Genomic DNA, 25,806 nt, shown 5'->3' with positions numbered 1-25,806 from the left:
CAAGTTTCAATTTCTCTACTTATATAATACATAGTAATACCTACAAAATTAGTTATTACTTTACATTCCCCATATGTCTACTTCATGTTTGGATCATTTTGGGAATGACATTTAATTTTGAGAGAGGTCCCAGAGCAGAGAATCAGGCTTCATGTCATAGCAGAGAATCAGGCTTCAAGTCATAGCAGAGAATCAGGCTTCATGTCATAGCAGAGAATCAGGCTTCACGTCACCCACCACTGGAACAGGCCATTGTCAGATATTTAGGCCCCGGCACCCAGACAGAGGAGAGAGGTCCCATAGCAGAGAATCAGGCTTCATGGCATAGCAGAGAATCAGGCTTCACGTCACCCACCACTGGAACAGGCCATTGTCAGATATTTAGGCCCCGGCACCCAGACAGAGGAGAGAGGTCCCATAGCAGAGAATCAGGCTTCATGTCATAGCAGAGAATCAGGCTTCAAGTCATAGCAGAGAATCAGGCTTCATGTCATAGCAGAGAATCAGGCTTCACGTCACCCAACACTGGAACACGCCATTGTCAGATATTTAGGCCCCGGCACCCAGACAGAGGAGAGAGGTCCCATAGCAGAGAATCAGGCTTCATGTCATAGCAGAGAATCAGGCTTCATGTCACCCACCACTGGAACAGGCCATTGTCAGATATTTTTAGGCCCCGGCACCCAGACAGAGGAGAGAGGTCCCATAGCAGAGAATCAGGCTTCATGTCATAGCAGAGAATCAGGCTTCATGTCATAGCAGAGAATCAGGCTTCAAGTCATAGCAGAGAATCAGGCTTCATGTCATAGCAGAGAATCAGGCTTCACGTCACCCACCACTGGAACAGGCCATTGTCAGATATTTAGGCCCCGGCACCCAGACAGAGGAGAGAGGTCCCATAGCAGAGAATCAGGCTTCATGGCATAGCAGAGAATCAGGCTTCACGTCACCCACCACTGGAACAGGCCATTGTCAGATATTTAGGCCCCGGCACCCAGACAGAGGAGAGAGGTCCCATAGCAGAGAATCAGGCTTCATGTCATAGCAGAGAATCAGGCTTCAAGTCATAGCAGAGAATCAGGCTTCATGTCATAGCAGAGAATCAGGCTTCACGTCACCCAACACTGGAACACGCCATTGTCAGATATTTAGGCCCCGGCACCCAGACAGAGGAGAGAGGTCCCATAGCAGAGAATCAGGCTTCATGTCATAGCAGAGAATCAGGCTTCATGTCACCCACCACTGGAACAGGCCATTGTCAGATATTTAAGCCCCGGCACCCAGACAGAGGAGAGAAGTCCCATAGCAGAGAATCAGGCTTCATGTCATAGCAGAGAATCAGGCTTCATATCACCCAACACTGGAACAGGCCATTGTCAGATATTTTTAGGCCCCGGCACCCAGACAGAGGAGAGAGGTCCCATAGCAGAGAATCAGGCTTCATGTCATAGCAGAGAATCAGGCTTCATGTCACCCAACACTGGAACAGGCTCAGTCAGATATTTTTAGGCCCCGGCACCCAGACAGAGGAGAGAGGTCTCATAGCAGAGATTCAGGCTTCATGTCATAGCAGAGAATCAGGCTTCATATCACCCAACACTGGAACAGGCCACTGTCAGATATTTTTAGGCCCCGGCACCCAGACAGAGGAGAGGTGCATTCAACTTTGGGTTGCCCCGCAATATAATGGTAAAATGAAAATAAAAAAAGGATTGAATGAGGAAGTGCTCTGGAGTACAATAATATATGGTTAAGGGGAGGTAGTTATAAATGTCTAATCTGCACAAGGGATGGACAGGTCCTGTGGGATCCATGCTTGGTTCATTTTTATGAACGTCAGCTTGTCCACATTGGCTGTAGACAGGCGGCTGCGTTTGTCTGTAATGACGCCCCCTGCCGTGCTGAATACACGTTCAGACAAAACGCTGGCCAAGGCATAATAGGCTAGCTCTGGCCACGTGGACAATTTGGAGACCCAGAAGTTGAATGGGGCCGAACCATTAGTCAGTACGTGGAGGGGTGTGCACACGTACTGTTCCACCATGTTAGTGAAATGTTGCCTCCTGCTAACACGTTCTGTATCAGGTGGTGGTGCAGTTAGCTGTGGCGTGGTGACAAAACTTTTCCACATCTCTGCCATGCTAACCCTGGCCTCAGAGGAGCTGGCCGTGACACAGCTGCGTTGGCGACCTCTTGCTCCTCCTCTGCCTTCGCCTTGGGCTTCCACTTGTTCCCCTGTGACATTTGGGAATGCTCTCAGTAGCGCGTCTACCAACGTGCGCTTGTACTCGCGCATCTTCCTATCACGCTCCAGTGCAGGAAGTAAGGTGGGCACATTGTCTTTGTACCGGGGATCCAGCAGGGTGGCAACCCAGTAGTCCGCACACGTTAAAATGTGGGCAACTCTGCTGTCGTTGCGCAGGCACTGCAGCATGTAGTCGCTCATGTGTGCCAGGCTGCCCAGAGGTAAGGACAAGCTGTCCTCTGTGGGAGGTGTATCGTCATCGTCCTGCGTTTCCCCCCAGCCACACACCAGTGATGGGCCCGAGCTGCGTTGGGTGCCACCCCGCTGTGAACATGCTTCATCCTCATCCTCCTCCACCTCCTCCTCATCCTCGTCCTCCTCGTCCTCCAGTAGTGGGCCCTGTCTGGCTACATTTGTACCTGGCCTCTGCTGTTGCAAAAAACCTCCCTCTGAGTCACTTCTAAGAGACTGGCCTGAAAGTGCTAAAAACGACCCCTCTTCCTCCTCCTCCTCCTCCTGGGCCACCTCCTCTTCCATCATCGCCCTAAGTGTTTTCTCAAGGAGACATAGAAGTGGCATTGTAACGCTGATAACGGCGTCATCGCCACTAGCCATGTTGGTGGAGTGCTCGAAACAGCACAACAGGGCACACAGGTCTCGCATGGAGGCCCAGTCATTGGTGGTGAAGTGGTGCTGTTCCGCAGTGCGACTGACCCGTGCGTGCTGCAGCTGAAACTCCACTATGGCCTGCTGCTGCTTGCACAGTCTGTCCAGCATGTGCAAGGTGGAGTTCCACCTGGTGGGCACGTCGCATATGAGGCGGTGAGCGGGAAGGCCGAAGTTACGCTGTAGCGCAGACAGGCGAGCAGCGGCAGGATGTGAACGCCGGAAGCGCGCACAGACGGCCCGCACTTTATGCAGCAGCTCTGACATGTCGGGGTAGTTGTGAATGAACTTCTGCACCACCAAATTCAGCACATGCGCCAGGCAAGGGATGTGCGTCAAACCGGCTAGTCCCAGAGCTGCAACGAGATTTCGCCCATTATCGCACACCACCAGGCCGGGCTTGAGGCTCACCGGCAGGAAACCACTCGTCGGTCTGTTGTTCTATACCGCGCCACAACTCCTGTGCGGTGTGGGGCCTGTCCCCCAAACATATGAGTTTCAGAATATCCTGCTGACGTTTCCCCGGGGCTGTGCTGAAGTTGGTGGTGAAGGTGTGTGGCTGACTGGATGAGCAGGTGGAAGAAGAGGAGGAGAAAGCCGAGTAGGAGGAGGAGGCAACAGGAGGCAAAGAATGTTGCCCTGCGATCCTTGGCGGCGGAAGGACGTGCGCCAAACAGCTCTCCGCCTGGGGCCCAGCCGCCACTACATTTACCCAGTGTGCAGTTAGGGAGATATAGCGTCCCTGGCCGTGCTTACTGGTCCACGTATCTGTGGTTAGGTGGACCTTGCCACAGATGGCGTTGCGCAGTGCACACTTGATTTTATCGGATACTTGGTTGTGCAGGGAAGGCACGGCTCTCTTGGAGAAGTAGTGGCTGCTGGGAACAACATACTGTGGGACAGCAAGCGACATGAGCTGTTTGAAGCTGTCTGTGTCCACCAGCCTGAATGACAGCATTTCATAGGCCAGTAGTTTAGAAATGCTGGCATTCAGGGCCAGGGATCGAGGGTGGCTAGGTGGGAATTTACGCTTTCTCTCAAATGTTTGTGAGATGGAAAGCTGAACGCTGCCGTGTGACATGGTTGAGATGCTTGGTGACGGAGGTGGTGGTGTTGGTGGTACATCCTCTGTTTGCTGGGCAGCAGCGGCAGAAGAGGTAGCAGGGGGAGCCTGAGTGAGTTCCTTGTTTTTAAGGTGTTTACTCCACTGCAGTTCATGCTTTGCATGCAGGTGCCTGGTCATGCAGGTTGTGCTAAGTTTCAGAACGTTGATGCCTCGCTTCAGGCTCTGATGGCACAGCGTGCAAACCACTCGGGTCTTATCGTCAGCACAATGTTTGAAGAACTGCCACGCCAGGGAACTCCTTGAAGCTGCCTTTGGGGTGCTCGGTCCCAGATGGCGGTGGCCAGCAGCAGACGGACTCTCTTAGCGGCGTGTGTTCTGCTTTTGCCCACTGCTCCCTCTTTTGCTACGCTGTTGGCTCTGTCTCACCACTGCCTCTTCCTCCGAATTCTGAAAGTCAGTGGCACGACCTTCATTCCATGTGGGGTCTAGAACCTCATCGTCCCCTGCATCGTCTTCCACCCAGTCTTCCTCCCTGACCTCCTGTTCAGTCTGCACACTGCAGAAATACGCAGCAGTTGGCACCTGTGTTTCGTCATCATCAGAGACGTGCTGAGGTGGTATTCCCATGTCCTCATCAGGAAACATAAGTGGTTGTGCGTTAGTGCATTCTATCTCTTCCACCCCTGGGGAAGGGCTAGGTGGATGCCCTTGGGAAACCCTGCCAGCAGAGTCTTCAAACAGCATAAGAGACTGCTGCATAACTTGAGGCTCAGACAGTTTCCCTGATATGCATGGGGGTGATGTCACAGACTGATGGGCTTGGTTTTCATGCGCCATCTGTGCGCTTTCTGCAGAAGACTTGGTGGGAGATAATGTGAACGTGCTGGATCCACTGTCGGCCACCCAATTGACTAATGCCTGTACCTGCTCAGGCCTTACCATCCTTAGAACGGCATTGGGCCCCACCAAATATCGCTGTAAATTCTGGTGGCTACTGGGACCTGAGGTATTTGGTTCACTAGGACGTGTGACTGTGGCAGAACGGCCATGTCCTCTCCCAGCACCAGAGGGTCCACTAATACCACCACGACCATGTCCGCGTCCTTGTCCCTTACTAGATGTTTTCCTCATTGTTACCGTTCACCACAGTAAGAAAAAAATTATTTGGCCCAATGTATTGAATTCAAATTCAGGCCTTTTTTTACAGGCACCTAACACTATCTGGCTATCTATTTAGGTACCGTATTACACTAATACAGGCACAGCAGTAATGACAGATTTAGCTGAATATAAATTGTAGGCCTAGTATTTAGGCGCTGGATGACAGGTATCCCTTTTACGGACAGAATTAGACTTGGAAATGCACGGTAGCGTGTGAAGTTATTGAGGATGAGCCTATCCGCACCTTCAATCTAATATACCCTTTTATGGATAGATTTAACCTTGGCCTGATAGAGCAGAAACCACAAATTTAGGTAATTGCTAAGTTGGGAATTGTATTTCAACCCAGAACAAAAACTGTGCTTTGGCGGACACTAAATAGATTGACCAGCCACAGCAGTAACAACAGATTTAGCTGAATATAAATTGTAGGCCTAGTATTTAGGCGCTGGATGACAGGTATCCCTTTTACGGACAGAATTAGACCTGGAAATGCACGGTAGCATGTGAAATTATTGAGGATGACCCTATCCGCACCTTCAATCTAATATACTCTTTTATGGATAGATTTAACCTTGGCCTGATAGAGCAGAAACCACAAATTTAGGGAATTGTTAAGTTGGGAATTGTATTCAACCCAGAACAAAAACTGTGCTTCGGCAGACAGCAGACAGTATTACAATTGGCTAGCCACAGCTGAAACACCAGATTTAGGGTACTGCTATTTTGGCAATTGTATTTTACCCCTCAATAAAATAGCAAGCACAGCCAAGCCCCTGATGTAAGATATAGCAAAAAAAAAAAACACACTATTGATGGTTAAAAATGGACTTGGTGGCAGCTTGTGCTGGCGCACCACAAGACACAATATGACCGCCGATCACCCCAGAAAAAAGTACTGAAAAACGCTCTGGGCAGCCTTAAAACAGTGAGCAATTGGATAGCAGAGGTTGTATGATACACAGCTGTATATCGATCACTTCAGTAAATAAATCCCTGCCTAATCTTGCCCTAACAGCAGCAGCTGCATCCTCTCCCTACACTGATCAGAGCAGAGTGACGTGCGGCGCTACGTGACTCCAGCTTAAATAGAGGCTGGGTCACATGCTGCACTGGTCAATCACAGCCATGCCAATAGTAGGCATGGATGTGATGGCCTCTTGGGGCAAGTAGTATGACGCTTGTTGATTGGCTGCTTTGCAGCCTTTCAAAAAGCGCCAAGAAAGCGCCGAACACCGAACCCGAACCCAGACTTTTATGAAAATGTTCGGGTTCGGGTCCGTGTCACGGACACCCCAAAATTCGGTACGAACCCGAACTATACAGTTCGGGTTCGCTCATCCCTACACGCCACCGATCAGCTCATATGGGTGCTGTGTTCCAGCTCCTCACTGTTTACATGCTTGCCATGCATCAGCAAGCAGGTATAATTACAGCTCTGCTGTCCCTATTCTCCTGAGGATAGGTCATTTTATAGCAAAAGTAGACAACACCTTTAAAGGGCATCTGTAAGCAGATTTGTACGTATGGAACTGGTTGACCTGTTGCATGTGCGCTTGGCAGCTGAAGACATCTGTGTTGGTCCTATGTTCATATGTGCCCTCATTGCTGGGAAAAATGAAGTTTTAGTATATTGAAATGAGCCTTTAGGATCATTGGGGGCACTTTTATTGCAGAGAGAGAGATGATCCCATTGCTCCTAGAGGCTTATTTGCATATATTAAAACATTATTTTTTTCATCAGATGTTTTCAGCTGTCATGCAACAGGTCAGCCAGTTTCACAGGTACAAATCTGCTGACAGATGCCCCTTAATGATGAGCAATTCCATTTTACAGTTTCAGGATTCATTTTGAGATGAACCAGAACATGACCCCCACAGTAATATTCAATTCAAGTGAGACAATTAAACCAGACTATCCTATCAAGATTACACATATCAATGAAACATTGAAGTTAGTTCCTTTTCTAAAAGAACAAAAAAAACTGAATATCTCAAGAAAATATTTCCTTGCTTTGTTGACTGATCTTGTGCGGTACTTTGTATCATTAGGGACATGCAAAAAAATATTTATGACTATTGTATGCAAGGCGACACCACTCTTGGTTCCTAGGAAGAATATATTTAAATTTGCATATCTTAAAGGGGCTAGCCACTTTGTTTATTGTTGACCTATGTGTTGAAAATGTGATGAAAATATGTTACTAATATAGCCTTTGTTTTGCACCATTTTCTATATTTTATAAGGTATATACCCTTGTTAACAAAGTCTTTTGCTCTGTCCACACAAAGGTCCTCTCCATAAAATTGCTGCTGATGGAGGGTCATGTAACCAGGAAAATCTCCTCCATTTGATGTCTCCTCCATTCAAACACACAGCACCTGCACTAAACTCCCAACAGAACAAGTGCAGTTGTCAGGTGAAGAGTGTTTGAATGCAACATAGTAACATAGTTTATAAGGCTTAAAAAATACATTTGTCCATCCAGTTCAGCCTGTTATCCCGCAAGTTGATCCAGAGGAAGGCAAAAAAAAACTATAAAGGTAGAAGCCAATTTTCCTCACTTTAGGGGAAAAAATCCTTCCTGACTCCAATCAGTCAATCAGAATAACTCCCTGGATCAACAACCCATCTCTAGTAGCTATAGCCTGTAATATTATTATACAAAAGAAATACATCCAGTCCCCTCTTGAATTCGTTTAGTGAACTCACCATTACCAGTGAACTCACCATTACCACCACCTGAGGCATAGTTCCATAGTCTAACTGCTCTTACCGTAAAGAATCCATTTCTATGTTTGTGTAGAAACCTTCTTTCTTCCAGACGCAGAGAATGTCCCCTCATCACAGTCACAGTCCTGGGGATAAATAGATGATGGTAGAGATCTCTGTACTGACCCCTGATATATTTATACATAGTAATTAGATCTCCCCTCAGTCATCTTTTTTCTAAAGTGAATAACCCTAATGTTGATAATCTTTCTGGGTACTGTAGTCCACCCATTCCAGTTATTACTTTAGTTGTCCTCCTCTGAACCCTCTCCAGCTCTGCTATGTCTGACTTGTTCAGAGGAGCCCAGAACTGTACACAGTACTCCATGTGTGGTCTGACTATTGATTTGTAAAGTGGCAGGACTATGTTCTCATCATAGGCATCTATGCCCCTTTTGGTGCAACCCATCTTAGTGGCCTGACACTCGTTTCTACAGCTTAGTTTGAGGTTCACTAAAATTCCTAGGTCCTTTTCCATGTCAGTGTTACCCAGTGTTTTACCATTTAGTATGTACTTGTGACTTGCATTATTCCTTTTCATGTGCATAACCTTACATTTGTCAGTGTTAAACCTCATCTTCCACTTCTCTGCTCAAGTCTCCAATCTATCCAGATCCATCTGCAGCCGTATACTGTCCTCTTCCGTGTTAATTACTTTACACAGTTTAGTGTCATCTACAAAAATGTATATTTTACTGTGCAAGCCTTCTACAAGATCATTAATAAATAAATTGAAGAGAATAGGGCCCAATACTGACCCCTGTGGTAGCACACTAGTGACAGTGACCCAATCTGAGTGTGTACTGTTAATAACCACCCTCTGTTTTCTATCACTGAGATAATGAAAAAAAGAGAGAAGAAAGTGGAATGTTATTCCAATCTTTTAGGGATAACCCCCCCCCCCCCCCCCCCCAAAAAAAAAAAAAGGGTGAAATACAATGGGTGCCAACAGTGGTGGGTTAAAGAGAGAAGAGGCCACGTAAGATAGATGAACAACGGGCTAGGCAGCTCAACTGAGTGTTTGATAAAATCAAAACACTTAGTAGGTATATGATGGGGGGAGTATGATGAAGGGGCGGTGCTCATAAAGGGGTTTTCTATAGTGCACACATAACCCCTGAGGACACAAAAAAAGGGAGAGGGTAATATGTAAGCGCCAGCTCTCCAATGTAGTCAGGATGGTGGATAATTATATAAAATACTGATCTCACAGTGCAGGGTTACAGGCCAGTACCCCCAGATACATGCTATTAAAAGCCATAAAAGTACAGAGAATGTCCATAAAATGGAGTTAAGCTGTTTTTACAAAAATAATACATTAATTTAAAAACAGTACCGAAACATGTGTGTACTCACTTTGCTGGGGGGGGGGGGTAGTCATCACGATAAGCACATAACACCTGTGACGTAAAACTCCTCTGGCCAGGATCGCAAGAAGGATATCAGTAATAGATGGCAGAACACTCAGGAAGGCTTCAGATCAATCACTTTAATAGGTAGACGGGCTCAACGCATTTTGGGGACCACAGTTCCCCTTCCTCAGGAGAAAATACAAACTCAAATGAGCACCGCCCCTTCATCACACTCCCCCCATCGTATTTTCTATCACTGAGCCAGTTACTTACCCGCATACAGACATTTTCCCCCAGTCCAAGCATCCAAGCATGCACGCGCCAGTGATGTAAGGTGGATTGGTAACATCGGTACTCGCGCGCGGGGCTGCGCAGCAATCTAAATTAATCAATGTAAGAGCCGTATCCTGGGGAGAAAGAGGTAGGTCTAGGCATTTGCAAAGCCATTCCTCGTCCCTGTTAGATTGCGACTTGCGAATAAGTTCCTTTAGAAGGTCCTCCATGTCGATTGATGTGGCAGGTCCTGCTTGCTTGTTCTCTAGCACCGAGAATGCGCTAATATCGTTATTTTCTTTCTTTTATAGGTGAACACAGCTGAAGTCCGTTAGGTTGCCATCCAATGAAGATTAGGGCCCTGGAATCCGACCAAGACTACCGTTGATCCCCGAGGACGACACCTATCACCAGGTAAATAACTTTATTTAACCACACTTTATTTCCACCATAGTTTATACCATGAAAGGAACCTGTCACCGCCAGCTCTCTGAGAAGGTCTGGCAGACGTTCTTCTGTACCTCTTGCATGATGTTCTTTGTTTTGGTTTCACTTTGTCATCTCCTTTCCTTCTCCTAGCTGTCACCTATTCACACTAATTGCCTCCCTTTATATTCCCTCCCATACTGCCTCACTTTACGTTTATATTACTTCCTGGATTGAAGTGATCAATGCTGGAGACTTCTGTTACTGCTTGTTCAGATAAGTCCTTTCTTGTATTGTGTTTACTTGCTGGCTTGATTCTAGGTGACCCTGACTCCCTCCTTATTAAGTGCAGGGAGCCGGTGGTCGTGTCCCCTCACTATTATAGGGTTTTCAGGTGTCACACAGTCTAGGTACAAGGGCATGCAATCGTCTACCTCTGAGAACTTTGTATGAGCTTAGCAGTCAGGGTGAGCTCTTAGGGTTTTCCAAAGGTCACCTTTATGCTCCTTAGTTTGGGATCAAGCCAGTCGGATGTTTATCCATAACTTCCAGCTATCTGCAATATCATCCGTGACAGAACCAGGCCACCATGTGTCCCCTTCATTGCATAACACAATGATATAGGGCCCACTCATTCTCATTTTATATACTAACCTTTTTTTATTTTTTTATATATTTTATTTTCACTATCAGAAAAATGACAAAGTAAACATGATACCAACAGCGGTGTAATGAGGTACCAGATACATCATCATGAGAGGACACCAGTTTGTATAAAGGATGGTAATGAATAGCAGCCGATTACGAGTAGTTGATAAGCAAGTATACATTTTGTATATTCAAGGTCCCAAATGAGACAAGCATTCTATTATTAGGCAACACATTTCATAATTTGATATGAGACAAAGGGGAGAAGAGACAACAGTCAAGGTTCCCTCCTATCAAGCCCAACTATCTCAAACTAAAGCTTGTAATATGTTAGAAGGCGGTCAGAGTCCCTTTTCTTACTTTCATATGAGCTAAATGAAGGCAATAATAGGGCTTCACTCTGATTAACAGTGGAATATCAAGGGGAGGGTCATGGAGGACCAGTAGGATGCGACTGGAAATTATTAGGTTTTGAGAAACCTGTATTTTGTCCAAGGTGTCCAACTTTTAATAAAGGCCGGATGGGTTCAAGATTCCCAAGAGGCGAGTTCCTCAAAATGGTAAAGCTGATCCACCTTGAGCCTCCACTGCTCTATCGAGGGAAGATGGGTCTGTAGCCAATATTTAGGTATCAGAAGGCGAGCCGCTATCAGAAGTTGTTTGAAGAGAAAAGAGGGAGGGGGAGTTATATCCTCGTCGAAGTAGGAGAGCAGGGCTCCGTAAGGGGATATTTTGACAGATGAAGAGCAGATTTGATTACAGATCAGGATGATATCCGCCCACCACTTACTAATAGGAGGGCATTGCCATCAGATATGGAGGAAAGTGCCTTTCATTTGTTTGATGAAGATCCAGAGAAGTGTGAGGATTTAATCGGGGTAATGTACCAATGTGACAGGATTTTGAAACCGTTTTCTTGAACTCGTACACATCTTGATGATTTATGTGGTATTTCAAATAATGTGGGCAAAATTGAGAGGGGCAGATCTATCCCAGTGTCTTTTTCCCAAGTGCGAATGAACGCGGGTTTAACAATTAGGGGGGGGGGGCGCAATTTTTTATAAATCTGTGAGATAAGTTTTTTTGGAGGGTTGCGGTTTACTATAAAGGCTTCATACCATGTAAGGGGACGTAGAAGCTCTCCCTTCATGTTATTTCTAGAAACGAAGGTTTTGATAAGTGATAAAAGGGTGAAGTCGCAGGGTTGTGGGTTAAGCAAAATCTTGAGGGTATCTATGGAAGCCAAAGATCTTTGGGATTCAAGGAGATGGGAAATTGGCAAGGAAGAGGATCTAACTGATTTAGAGGAGGAGTAGCGTGGACTCATGGAGGATCAGCCAAAGATATCACTGATTGTGATGAGGGGAGAGGGAAAAGGTATTGAGCAATGGGAGGAGCTCAACCATTTCCATGCTTTCAGTGTAGCTTTAATGATTGGGACGGCTGATAAATTGATTTGGGGCGGATTACTGTATCCCAGACATAAAGCACGAGTAGGCATCCCTGTGAAACCTTTTTTAACGCTACCCAGGATTTGTTTCTTGTATTTCTAAGCCAGTCAACAATTCTGGACAGAAGTATGGCTTTCCCATAGAGTTCTGGATCTGGGAGCCCAATACCACCTACCAAACGGGATCGAGATAGGAGAGAGTAAGAAAGTCTAGCTTTCCTCCCGTTCCATATGAAGGCTCTGAATCTCTGTTTAAGAGAGGTGTAAAAGGACTTAGCTATGGGAATTGGAAGGACTTGTTGTATGTACGTGAGACGGGGGATGATAAGAGAAGTGAGGAGGTTTTTTCTACCGAACCAAGAGAGGGTCGGGGCGGAATTGGTAATTTTGTCTATTGTTTTGAATATTGAGGCTTTTAGAAGGATATAATTAAGTGTGAAGAGGTCTGAAATATTGGGGCTAAGTTTGACTCCTAAATATGTAATGGTCGGGGAAGACCAGTTGAATGGGGAATTTTCCATTAGAGAAAGTTTAAGTCGGGGGAATATTCCAGTACTAATTATGATGGATTTACTCTAATTAATCTTAAAGTTGGAAAGCACACTATAGTTCTTTAAGTGATCCTGGATTTTGGGGTTGGTTGTCATTATCATAACATCGTCGGCAAATGCCGCTATTTTATGATCATGACCCCCTAGGTTCAGGCCTCTGATATCAGTATCTGCCCGAAGCATAGAAAGGAGGGGTTCCATTGCCAGAATGAAAAGGAGGGGGGACAGGGGGCATCCCTGACCGGTTCCATTGTGGATTTGAAAAGGAGAGGATAGGTCCCCATTTACCATGACGCGAGCTGTGGCATGGTTGTACATAGCAAAAACAGCTTTGACATATGGACCAGGCAGGCCAAAACCCTCTAGAACATGAGCTAAGTAGTTCCAGTACTGAGGAGTACAAGAGGAGAGGAGGTATGTTTAGCATGACAAAGCACATTAATGACCCTGGTCGTGTTGTCTCTACCTTCTCTATTATGAACAAACGCCACCTGGTCCATATGTACCAAGAGAGGAAGGAGATTTGCTAGGCGGTTTGCAAGTAATTTAGCTAAGAGCTTGAGGTCAATGTTTAGAAGCGAGATGGGCCTATAATTTGAGCACAATTTGGGGTCCTTCCCCTCTTTGGGTATTAAAGCTATGTGAGCAATCGTCATGTCACTAGAGAGGGGGATACCTTGGAGGGATTGGTTGCAAACGTTAAGAAGATGGGGTAGTAGTTGCTTCTTAAAAGCTTTATAATAACAGGCTGGAAGGCCATCAGGACCAGGTCTTTTCCCCAAAGGCATCTGTGATAGGGCTATAGAAAGCTCGTCCATGGTAAATGGGGCCTCTAGCGATTGATTTTGGCCTTCAGAAAGAGTCGGATGGGTTGTTGATTCTAAGAACTTAGCAACAAGCGAAGAATGGGAGACAAGTGAGGGGGGGGGGAAGGGAGGTTGTAAAGCGCTTCATAAAAGTCCCTAAATTGCTTGGCAATTTTAGATGAAACGAAAGTGGGGGTGCCATTAGGGGAGGATAATTGGTGAATGTAATTGTCCACTCTTCTGGTTTTGATTCTATTCATAATGAATTTGGTGGCTTTATCCCCATGTGCAAAATATTTGTATTGGGAATTGAGATAGTATTTGGCTGATTTGGTTTGTAGGAGAGCTTTTAATTCAGCTCTAGCTTTGGAGAGTTCTTGGAGTTGGGGTTCAGTTAAGGAGCGTTTGTGGATTGTTTCCAACTAGGGATGAGCGAACCCGAACGGTAAAAGTCCGGTTCGGGTTCGGTGTTCGGCGCTTTCTTGGCGCTTTTTGAAAGGCTGCAAAGCAGCCAATCAACAAGCATCATACTACTTGCCCCAAGAGGCCATCACAGCCTTGCCTACTATTGGCATGGCTGTGATTGGCCAGTGCAGCATGTGACCCAGCCTCTATATAAGCTTGGGTCACGTAGCGCTGCACGTCACTCTGCTGATACAAGCATAGGGAGAGGTTGCAGCTGCGACGTTAGGGCGAGATTAGGCAGATTAACTCCTCCAAAAGACTTCATTCAGTGATCGATCTACAGCTGTAGATCATTGAACTGCTGCTATTCAATTGCTCAGTGTTTTTAGGGTGCCCAGAGCGTTTTTCAGTCACTTTTTTCTGGGGTGATCGGCGGCCATTTTGTGGCTTGCTTGTGCGCCAGCACAAGCTGCCACCAAGTACATTTAACCATCAATAGTGTGGTTATTTTTTGCTATATCCTACATCAGGGTCAAGCTTTCATCAAGTGCATTTAACCATCAATAGTGTGGTTATTTTTTGGCCATATACTACATCAGGGGCAAGCTGACCTTGTCACCCAAGTGCATTTAACCATCAATAGTGTGGTTATTTTTTGCTATATCCTACATCAGGGTCAATCTTTCATCAAGTGCATTTAACCATCAATAGTGTGGTTATTTTTTGGCCATATACTACATCAGGGGCAAGCTGACCTTGTAACCCAAGTGCATTTAACCATCAATAGTGTGGTTATTTTTTGCTATATCCTACATCAGGGTCAAGCTTTCATCAAGTGCATTTAACCATCAATAGTGTGGTTATTTTTTGGCCATATACTACATCAGGGGCAAGTTGAGCCTGTCACCCAGCGCCTAAAATATAGGCCTCACATTTATATTAATCCAAATCTGTCATTACTGCTTTAGCTGGTCAAGTTATTTTTTGTGACCGTCAAAGCACAGTTTTTGTTCTGGGTTGAAAAACAATTCCCAAATTTGCAATTCTCTAAATTAGTGGTTTCTGCTGTATCAGGCCTACTTTAAATCTATCCCTAAAAGGGTATATTAGATTCAAGGTGCTGATAGGGTAATTCTCAAGTACTTCACACACACTCTACAGTGCAGATCAAAGTCTAATTCTGTGATTAAACGTATACCTGTCACCCAGCGCCTAAAAAATAGGCCTCACATTTTTATTCATCCAAATCTGTACTGTTTTAGCTGGTCAAGTTATTGTTTGTGACCGACAAAGCACAGTTTTTGTTCTGGGTTGAAAAACAATTCCCAAATTTGCAATTCTCAAAATTAGTGGTTTCTGCTGTATCAGGCCTACTTTAAATCTATCCCTAAAAGGGTATATTAGATTCAAGGTGCTGATAGGGTGATTTTCAAGAACTTCACACACACGCTACAGTGCAGATCCAAGTCTAATTCTGTGATTAAACGTATACCTGTCACCCAGCGCCTAAAAAATAGGCCTCACATTTATATTCATCCAAATCTGTACTGTTTTAGCTGGTCAAGTTATTTTTACTGTCCGTCAAAGCACAGTTTTTGTTCTGGGTTAAAAAACAATTCCCAAATTTGCAATTCTCAAAATTAGTGGTTTCTGCTGTATCAGGCCTACTTTAAATCTATCCCTAAAAGGATATATTAGATTCAAGGTGCTGATAGGGTAGTTCTCAAAAACTTAACACACACGCTACAGTGCAGATCCAAGTCTAATTTTGTGATTAAACGTATACCTGTCACCCAGCGCCTAAAAAATAGGCCTCACATTTATATTCATCCAAATCTGTCATTACTGTTTTAGCTGGACAAGTTATTTTTACTGTCTGTCAAAGCACAGTTTTTGTTCTGGGTTTAAAAACAATTCCCAAATTTGCCATTCTCAAAATTAGTGGTTTCTGCTGTATCAGGCCTACTTTAAATCTATCCCTAAAAGGGTATATTAGATTCAAGGTGCTGATAGGGTCATTCTCAAAAACTTAACACACACGCTACAGTGCAGATCCAAGTTTAATTCTGTGATTAAACGTATACCTGTCACCCAGCGCCTAAAAAATAGGCCTCACATTTATATTCATCCAAATCTGTACTGTTTTAGCTGGTCAAGTCATTTTTACTGTACGTCAAAGCACAGTTTTTGTTCTGGGTTGAAAAACAATTCCCAAATTAGCAATTCTCAAAATTAGTGGTTTCTGCTGTATCAGGCCTACTTTAAATCTATCCCTAAAAGGGTATATTAGATTCAAGGTGCTGATAGGGTCATTCTCAAAAACTTAACACACACGCTACAGTGCAGATCCAAGTTTAATTCTGTGATTAAACGTATACCTGTCACCCAGCGCCTAAAAAATAGGCCTCACATTTATATTCATCCAAATCTGTACTGTTTTAGCTGGTCAAGTCATTTTTACTGTACGTCAAAGCACAGTTTTTGTTCTGGGTTGAAAAACAATTCCCAAATTAGCAATTCTCAAAATTAGTGGTTTCTGCTGTATCAGGCCTACTTTAAATCTATCCCTAAAAGGATATATTAGATTCAAGGTGCTGATAGGGTAGTTCTCAAAAACTTAACACACACGCGCTACAGTGCAGATCCAAGTCTAATTCTGTGATTAAACGTATACCTGTCACCCAGCGCCTAAAAAATAGGCCTCACATTTATATTCATCCAAATCTGTCATTACTGTTTTAGCTGGTCAAGTTATATTTACTGTCCGTCAAAGCACAGTTTTTGTTCTGGGTTGAAAAACAATTCCCAAATTTGCCATTCTCAAAATTAGTGGTTTCTGCTGTATCAGGCCTACTTTAAATCTATCCCTAAAAGGGTATATTAGATTCAAGGTGCTGATAGGGTCATTCTCAAAAACTTAACACACACGCTACAGTGCAGATCCAAGTTTAATTCTGTGATTAAACGTATACCTGTCACCCAGCGCCTAAAAAATAGGCCTCACATTTATATTCATCCAAATCTGTACTGTTTTAGCTGGTCAAGTCATTTTTACTGTCCGTCAAAGCACAGTTTTTGGTCTGGGTTGAAAAACAATTCCCAAATTTGCAATTCTCAAAATTAATGGTTTCTGCTGTATCAGGCCTACTTTAAATCTATCCCTAAAAGGGTATATTAGATTCAAGGTGCTGATAGGGTAATTCTCAAAAACTTAACACACACGCTACAGTGCAGATCCAAGTCTAATTCTGTGATTAAACGTATACCTGTCACCCAGCACCTAAAAAATAGGCCTCACATTTATATTCATCCAAATCTGTACTGTTTTAGCTGGTCAAGTCATTTTTACTGTCCGTCAAAGCACAGTTTTTGGTCTGGGTTGAAAAACAATTCCCAAATTTGCAATTCTCAAAATTTGTGGTTTCTGCTGTATCAGGCCTACTTTAAATCTATCCCTAAAAGGGTATAATAGATTCAAGGTGCTGATAGGGTAATTCTCAAGAACTTCACACACACGCTACAGTGAAGATCCAGGTCTAATTCTGTCCGTAAACGTATACTTGTCACCCAGCGCCTAAATAATAGGCCTCAAATTTATATTCAGCTAAATCTGTCATTACTGGTGTGCGTGTATTAGTGTAATACGGTACCTAAATAGATAGTCAGATAGACTTAGTGTTAGGTGTCTGTAAAAAAAGGCCTGAATTTTAATTCAATACATTGGCCCGAATAATATTTTTCTTATTGTGGTGAACGGTAACAATGAGGAAAACATCTAGTAAGGGACGCGGACGCGGACATGGTCGTGGTGGTGTTAGTGGACCCTCTGGTGCTGGGAGAGGACGTGGCCGTTCTGCCACAGCCACACGTCCTAGTGTACCAACTACCTCAGGTCCCAGTAGCCGCCAGAATTTACAGCCATATTTGGTGGGGCCCAATGCCATTCTAAGGATGGTAAGGCCTGAGCAGGTACAGGCATTAGTCAATTGGGTGGCCGACAGTGCATCCAGCACGTTCACATTATCTCCCACCCAGTCTTCTGCAGAAAGCGCACAGATGGCGCATGAAAACCAAGCCCATCAATCTGTCACATCACCCCCATGCATATCAGGGAAACTGTCTGAGCCTCAAGTTATGCAGCAGTCTCTTATGCTGTTTGAAGACTCTGCTGCCAGGGCATCCGCCTAGCCCTTCCCCAGGGGTGGAAGAGATAGAATGCACTAACGCACAACCACTTATGTTTCCTGATGATGAGGACATGGGAATACCACCTCAGCACGTCTCTGATGATGACGAAACACAGGTGCCAACTGCTGCGTCTTTCTGCAGTGTGCAGACTGAACAGGAGGTCAGGGATCAAGACTGGGTGGAAGACGATTCAGGGGATGATGAGGTCCTAGACCCCACATGGAATGAAGGTCGTGCCACTGACTTTCACAGTTCGGAGGAAGAGGCAGTGGTGAGACCGAGCCAACAGCGTAGCAAAAGACAAAAAGGGAGCAGTGGGCAAAAGCAGAACACCCGCCGCCAAGAGACTCCGCCTGCTACTGACCGCCGCCATCTGGGACCGAGCACCCCAAAGGCAGCTTCAAGGAGTTCCCTGGCATGGCACTTCTTCAAACAATGTGCTGACGACAAGACCCGAGTGGTTTGCACGCTGTGCCACCAGAGCCTGAAGCGAGGCATTAACGTTCTGAACCTTAGCACAACCTGCATGACCAGGCACCTGCATGCAAAGCATGAACTGCAGTGGAGTAAACACCTTAAAAACAAGGAAGTCACTTAGGCTCCCCCTGCTACCTCTTCTGCTGCTGCCGCCTCGGCCTCTTCTGCTGCTGCCGCCGCCTCGGCCTCTTCCTCCGCCTCTGGAGGAACGTTGGCACCTGCCGCCCAGCAAACATGGGATGTACCACCAACACCACCACCTGCGTCACCAAGCATCTCAACCATGTCACACGGCAGCGTTCAGCTCTCCATCTCACAAACATTTGAGAGAAAGCGTAAATTCCCACCTAGCCACCCTCGATCCCTGGCCCTGAATGCCAGCATTTCTAAACTACTGGCCTATGAAATGCTGTCATTTAGGCTGGTGGACACAGACAGCTTCAAACAGCTCATGTCGCTTGCTGTCCCACAGTATGTTGTTCCCAGCCGCCACTACTTCTCCAAGAGAGCCGTGCCTTCCCTGCACAACCAAGTATCCGATAAAATCAAGTGTGCACTGCGCAACGCCATCTGTGGCAAGGTCCACCTAACCACAGATACGTGGACCAGTAAGCACGGCCAGGGACGCTATATCTCCCTAACTGCACACTGGGTAAATGTAGTGGCGGCTGGGCCCCAGGCGGAGAGCTGTTTGGCGCACGTCCTTCCGCCGCCAAGGATCGCAGGCCAAGGATCGTTGGGTGACGTAAAGCATGATTCTCTGCTAGGACATGCAGACTGATTCTCTGCCGACATGAAGCCAGATTCTCTGTTACGGGACCTCTCTCCTCTGCCTGGGTGCCTGGGCCTAAATATCTGACAATGGACTGTTCCAGTGTTGGGTGACGTAAAGCATGATTCTCTGCTATGACATGCAGACTGATTCTCTGCTGACATGAAGCCAGATTCTCTGTTACGGGACCTCTCTCCTCTGCCTGGGTGCCGGGGCCTAAATATATGACAATGGACTGTTACAGTGGTGGGTGACGTGAAGCCAGATTCTCTGCTATGGCATGAAGAGACTGATTCTCTGCTGACGTGAAGCCAGATTCTCTGCTATGGGACCTCTCTCCAATTGATATTGGTTAATTTTTATTTATTTTATTTTTATTTTAATTCATTTCCCTATCCACATTTGTTTGCAGGGGATTTACCTACATGTTGGTGCCTTTTGCAGTCCTCTAGCTCTTTCCTGGGCTGTTTTACAGCCTTTTTAGTGCCGAAAAGTTCGGGTCCCCATTGACTTTAATGGGGTTCGGGACGAAGTTCGGGTCGGGTTCGGATCCCGAACCCGAACATTTCCGGGAAGTTCGGCCGAACTTCTCGAACCCGAACATCCAGGTGTTCGCTCAACTCTATTTCCAACCTATTTATCTTGGAGAGAAGATTACTAATGTTTCTCTCTCTAAGTTTTTTCAAGTGCGAACCGATACTGATAAATTCACCCCTAATAAAGAGTTTGTGCGCATCCCAGAGAATTTGGGATGAGAGATCTGGGTGGGCATTCAGGACAAATTATTCGTCTAGTAACAACGCTACTTTTTTTTATAGATTCTGGGTTACCAAGTATGGATTCATTTAGACGCCAATTTAAACTTTTGGATTTATGTACTGGGGAGGTTACCATAAGGTAAGTTGGGGCATGATCTGAAATGTGGATGGACCCAATCTTAGCTTCCGGATAAAGCTGGAGATGCTCTTTAGAGATAAAAATGTAATCAATGCGATGATAGGTATTGTGGACATGTGAGTAAAAAGTATAATCTGGAGTATTTGGGTATAACGTACGCCATACATCCACTAGATGGAGATCCCAAAAGATGTCTTTAATGAACTTCAGGGTACGCCTTGAATGGGTCGACTTATGTGAGGATGAGTCAATTTGGGGGTTAATGGCGATGTTAAGGTCACCACCCATAATAGTTATGCCTTCTTTGAAGGGGGCGACAATCTTGGCGATATATGAGATCCATTGGGCTTGTTTAGTATTGGGAGCATATAGATTTACAAATGTATATATTTGGGGCCCTATATGACCTTTAACCAAGAGAAATCTCCCATCTGGGTCCTGTATATGATTAATGTATTTGAATGGAACCTTCCTCTTAAACCCAATACTTACTCCTCCAGACGCAGCAGAATTACCTCCACAGTGGAACCAAAGGGGGTAATGAGAGAATTCCAGGTTGGGGTAATGGTTCAACTTAAAATGTGTCTCCTGGAGGAGCAGCACATCAGAACCCGCCTTGCGTAAAATAGTTAATATTTGACTCCTTTTGGAGGGTGAGTTAAAACCCTTCACATTGTAGGATGCTATATGTATATCCGCCATAATCAGGGGTTAGCGTGGGTGGAAAGAAGTGAAATGTGCTGGTCCCCCAGGGGAGAACACTTACAGATTGAGTTGTGTCTGCTCGGTCCAGAGGAGAAGCTGGGGTCCAAGGGTCCTGCTGTCCTATCTCAGGGATCAAAGGTGGCTGTATCGAGTACCTGAAGTTAAACATAGGGAGAGGGAAAACGATGAGAACATAACACATAACCAAAAAATAACATTGTGCGTGGAATGACACGCAGGTATTAAGCATGAGGGGGAAATTGGTCATTAGACCAGTAAACATGCCGTTCAGCACATTAAATAGCAACTCATTAAGAAGATGAAAAACAAGACAGGTAACCATCTGTAATGGAGGGCAGAAGGGGTTTTGGATAAACCCAAATTGAAAACAAAACAAATTAAGAAGGAAAAAGTAGACTTAAAGGTGTAGGAGAGTTGATATGGGGAAGGAGCAGGAGGGAGGCTGAGGAAGATTATGACCAGGGGGACATTAAAAGGATTTGTTAGGGAGGAAGAAAGACAGAGGGAATAAAGAAGCATTGAGTAAGATATTGATATACTGCATTACGAGACATCCATAATGAACCCTCAGATTGTAGTACGCAGCCGAAAACTGGAGGCAAGAAAAAGGATTCTTCTCTGTGGGTAACACCGACTGGCTGACTTGCTGTAAGGAAGTCCATGAGGAATTCACATCTATGGGAAATGAACGCAGCGGTAGGCTCACGGCTATTGATCTTGAGAGAGTCTCTTAGGTGTCAATTGATGGCTCCTCTTCCCCACTTTATGAGCCTTAGGTGTATGCTGTAAATTAAAGGTAGCGACCGTAGGAACTTCTGGTAAGGTGGAAAGGTCCTGAATTAAGTCCCAGTTGTCAATTTGCATGGGGGGAATTTGTAAATGATCATATATGGCCTCCAGGTCAGAGTGTGTAGTAATGTTGAAACGACGTCCTCCCTGGGAGAAAGAGAGACCAAAAGGGAAATTCCATTTATACTGGATTCTGTTAGCCCGCAACCATTCTGTCAGTGGTTTGAGGGTTTTGAGCTTTCTCAAGGTGGAGGGGGCTATATCCTGATAGATAGACACATGGGCGCCCTCAAATAGGATGTCTGACCGATTCCTAGCAGCTTCTTGCACTGCTGATTTAACTTGAAAATTGAGGAACTTACAAATTATATCTCTAGGAGGCTCCTCTGGTTTAGGCTTAAGTCGCAGGGCTCTGTGAGCTCTTTCGATAACGATCTCCAAGGCAAACTCTGGGCCAAGCAATGAGGAGCACAGGGAGATAACTGCCGCGGGGATATCGCCAGGTAAAACGGATTCCGGGATCCCTCTGAGGCGCAGGTTGTTCCGGCGTCCCCTGTTCTCTTGATCTTCAAGAGCATTGTGCAGCTCGTTGAGGTAAGTGCTGCACTTTTGAAGTGAGCTTGTGGTGGCCCTTTGGTGATCTAGGATCTGGGCCTGGTGATTTTCAAGCGTTTCCACTCGATCGCCCACCTGCCTCATGTCTTGGCGCAGGGCAGCGATTTCGCTCAGTAGGGGCTCTAGGGCTTTGCATAACGTATTTTTCAGGTAGTTCCTGGTGATCGGAAGGGCCCCCCTACCTTGCGGCTCCTCGGTGTCGCTTTCATCCTCCGATCTGTCCTGTGTGCTGGCCTTGTGTGGCTGAGCCGGCGCCATCTTGGATTCGCGGGCAGCAAACGAGGAGGCCGCTTTTTAAATAAATTTATCCATATCTCCTCCTGCAACATGGTTCTTGTTGGTGCCCGGGTGTTCTCCTGCTTTGGGTTTCCCAATTTTGACCATTTTGGGGTGTGCAGCTGTAGATAGCTAATGCTGAAGACGGACTATGTCACGGAGCTCAGAATCAAGCGGCCATCTCAGACCGGCGCTAGCTCCGCCCCCCTATATACTAACCTTTTATGTGGTATAGTGTCAAATGCTTTTAGAGAAGTCCAGATATACGACATCCATTCATTCGCCACGCTCAAGTCTAGAACTTACCTCCTCATAGAAACTGACTAAATTAGTTTGACATGACCGATCTCTCATGAAGCCATACTGATATGACGTTATTTGTTTATTTTCATTGAGGTACTCCAAGGTAGCATCTCTTAGAAAACCTTCAAACAGTTTACACATGACAGATGTTAAACTGACCGGCCTATAGTTTCCAGGCTGTTTGTGGACCCTTTTTGAATATTGGCACCAAGTTTGCTATGTGCCAATCTTGTTGAACACTCCCTGTCATTATAGAGTCCTAAATATCAGAAATAGCGGTCTGGCTATGACATTACTTAATTCTCTTAGGATACGGGGGTGTATGCCATCTGGTCCTGAGGATTTGTCTATTTTCATCTTTTCTAGATGCAGCTCCACTTCTTCCTGGGTCGGACAGGGCACTATTAATTTCATTTGACAGTTTATTTTCCTCAGTGGAGAAAAAAATATTTAATAGCTTTGCTTTCTCCTTATCACTCTCTGCAACTCCCCCCTCATTACTCTGTAAAGCCCCGACACCTTCAGATTTATACTTTTTACCATTTATATAATTGAAGAACATTTTAGGGTTAATTTAACTCTCTTTGGCAATTAATCTCTCGGTCTCTAGTTTGGCATTTTTTTTTGTCTTTTACAGATTCTATTTTTTTCTTAATAGTTTTTCATAGCTTCCTCGCTACCCTCCTGTTTTATTGATTTAAGTGCTTTCTTTTTGTCATTTAGTGCTTTCTTTACAATTCTATTTATCCACATTTATTTTTGTTCCTTAACCTTTAATTTCCATAAGGTATGTACCTCTCACACTTAGATTTTAGGATGCTTTTTTTTGAAAATATCCCATTTTGTGGCAATATTTTTATTTTTGAGGATTTTGTCCCAGCTAGTAAGGCCTAGGGCCTCTCTTAGTTGGCTAAATTTAGCTTTTTTGAAGTTTGGCATTTTTGTTCCTCTCTGAAGAAACACTCTTTTGAATGAAAATTGCAAGGTTATTACTTTATGGTCACTATTTCTCAGGTCTCCCCCAATCTGCCCATCTGTTGTTCTGTCAGGTCTAGTGGTTAATACTAAGTCCAGTGTGGCCGTCCATCTAATCGGGATCTGAACCAGTTGGGAAGGGTTATTGTCTTTTGTTATTGCCAATAACCTGTTTCCTTTATGATATGTACAGGTTTCAGTTTCCCAGTCTACACTGCGTGCAGAATTATTAGGCAAATGAGTATTTTGACCACATCATCCTCTTTATGCATGTTGTCTTACTCCAAGCTGTATAGGCTCGAAAGCCTACTACCAATTAAGCATATTAGGTGATGTGCATCTCTGTAATGAGAAGGGGTGTGGTCTAATGACATCAACACCCTATATTAGGTGTGCATAATTATTAGGCAACTTCCTTTCCTTTGGCAAAATGGGTCAAAAGAAGGACTTGACAGGCTCAGAAAAGTCAAAAATAGTGAGATATCTTGCAGAGGGATGCAGCACTCTTAAAATTGCAAAGCTTCTGAAGCGTGATCATCGAACAATCAAGCGTTTCATTCAAAATAGTCAACAGGGTCGCAAGAAGCGTGTGGAAAAACCAAGGCGCAAAATAACTGCCCATGAACTGAGAAAAGTCAAGCGTGCAGCTGCCAAGATGCCACTTGCCACCAGTTTTGCCATATTTCAGAGCTGCAACATCACTGGAGTGCCCAAAAGCACAAGGTGTGCAATACTCAGAGACATGGCCAAGGTAAGAAAGGCTGAAAGACGACCACCACTGAACAAGACACACAAGCTGAAACGTCAAGACTGGGCCAAGAAATATCTCAAGACTGATTTTTCTAAGGTTTTATGGACTGATGAAATGAGATTGAGTCTTGATGGGCCAGATGGATGGGCCCGTGGCTGGATTGGTAAAGGGCAGAGAGCTCCAGTCCGACTCAGACGCCAGCAAGGTGGAGGTGGAGTACTGGTTTGGGCTGGTATCATCAAAGATGAGCTTGTGGGGCCTTTTCGGGTTGAGGATGGAGTCAAGCTCAACTCCCAGTCCTACTGCCAGTTTCTGGAAGACACCTTCTTCAAGCAGTGGTAAAGGAAGAAGTCTGCATCCTTCAAGAAAAACATGATTTTCATGCAGGACAATGCTCCATCACACGCGTCCAAGTACTCCACAGCGTGGCTGGCAAGAAAGGGTATAAAAGAAGAAAATCTAATGACATGGCCTCCTTGTTCACCTGATTTGAACCCCATTGAGAACCTGTGGTCCATCATCAAATGTGAGATTTACAAGGAGGGAAAACAGTACACCTCTCTGAACAGTGTCTGGGAGGCTGTGGTTGCTGCTGCACGCAATGTTGATGGTGAACAGATCAAAACACTAACAGAATCCATGGATGACAGGCTATTGAGTGTCCTTGCAAAGAAAGGTGGCTATATTGGTCACTGATTTGTTTTTGTTTTGTTTTTGAATGTCAGAAATGTATATTTGTGAATGTTGAGATGTTATATTGGTTTCACTGGTAAAAAGAAATAATTGAAATGGGTATATATTTGTTTTTTGTTAAGTTGCCTAATAATTATGCACAGAAATAGTCACCTGCACACACAGATATCCCCCTAAAATAGCTAAAACTAAAAACAAACTAAAAACTACTTCCAAAAATATTCAGCTTTGATATTGATGAGTTTTTTGGGTTCATTGAGAACATGGTTGTTGTTCAATAATAAAATTAATCCTCAAAAATACAACTTGCCTAATAATTCTGCACTCCCTGTACATCTGTATAGTTGAAGTCCCCCATAATGACCATTATGATTTGCTGCCTCATCTATCTCGTTTCGTAGCAGATTTTCTGTGGAATCTGGTATATTAGGTGGTTTATAATAAACTCCTATTAGCATTTTATTATTGTTTTTGCCTCCATGTATTTCTACCCACAGTGACTCCACATGTTCATGTCCCTCA

The sequence above is a fragment of the Bufo bufo genome, chromosome 1 (assembly GCF_905171765.1).
Source record: "Bufo bufo chromosome 1, aBufBuf1.1, whole genome shotgun sequence".
In the NCBI taxonomy this organism is placed as follows: domain Eukaryota; kingdom Metazoa; phylum Chordata; class Amphibia; order Anura; family Bufonidae; genus Bufo; species Bufo bufo.
Note: the sequence above shows the minus strand (reverse complement) of the source record.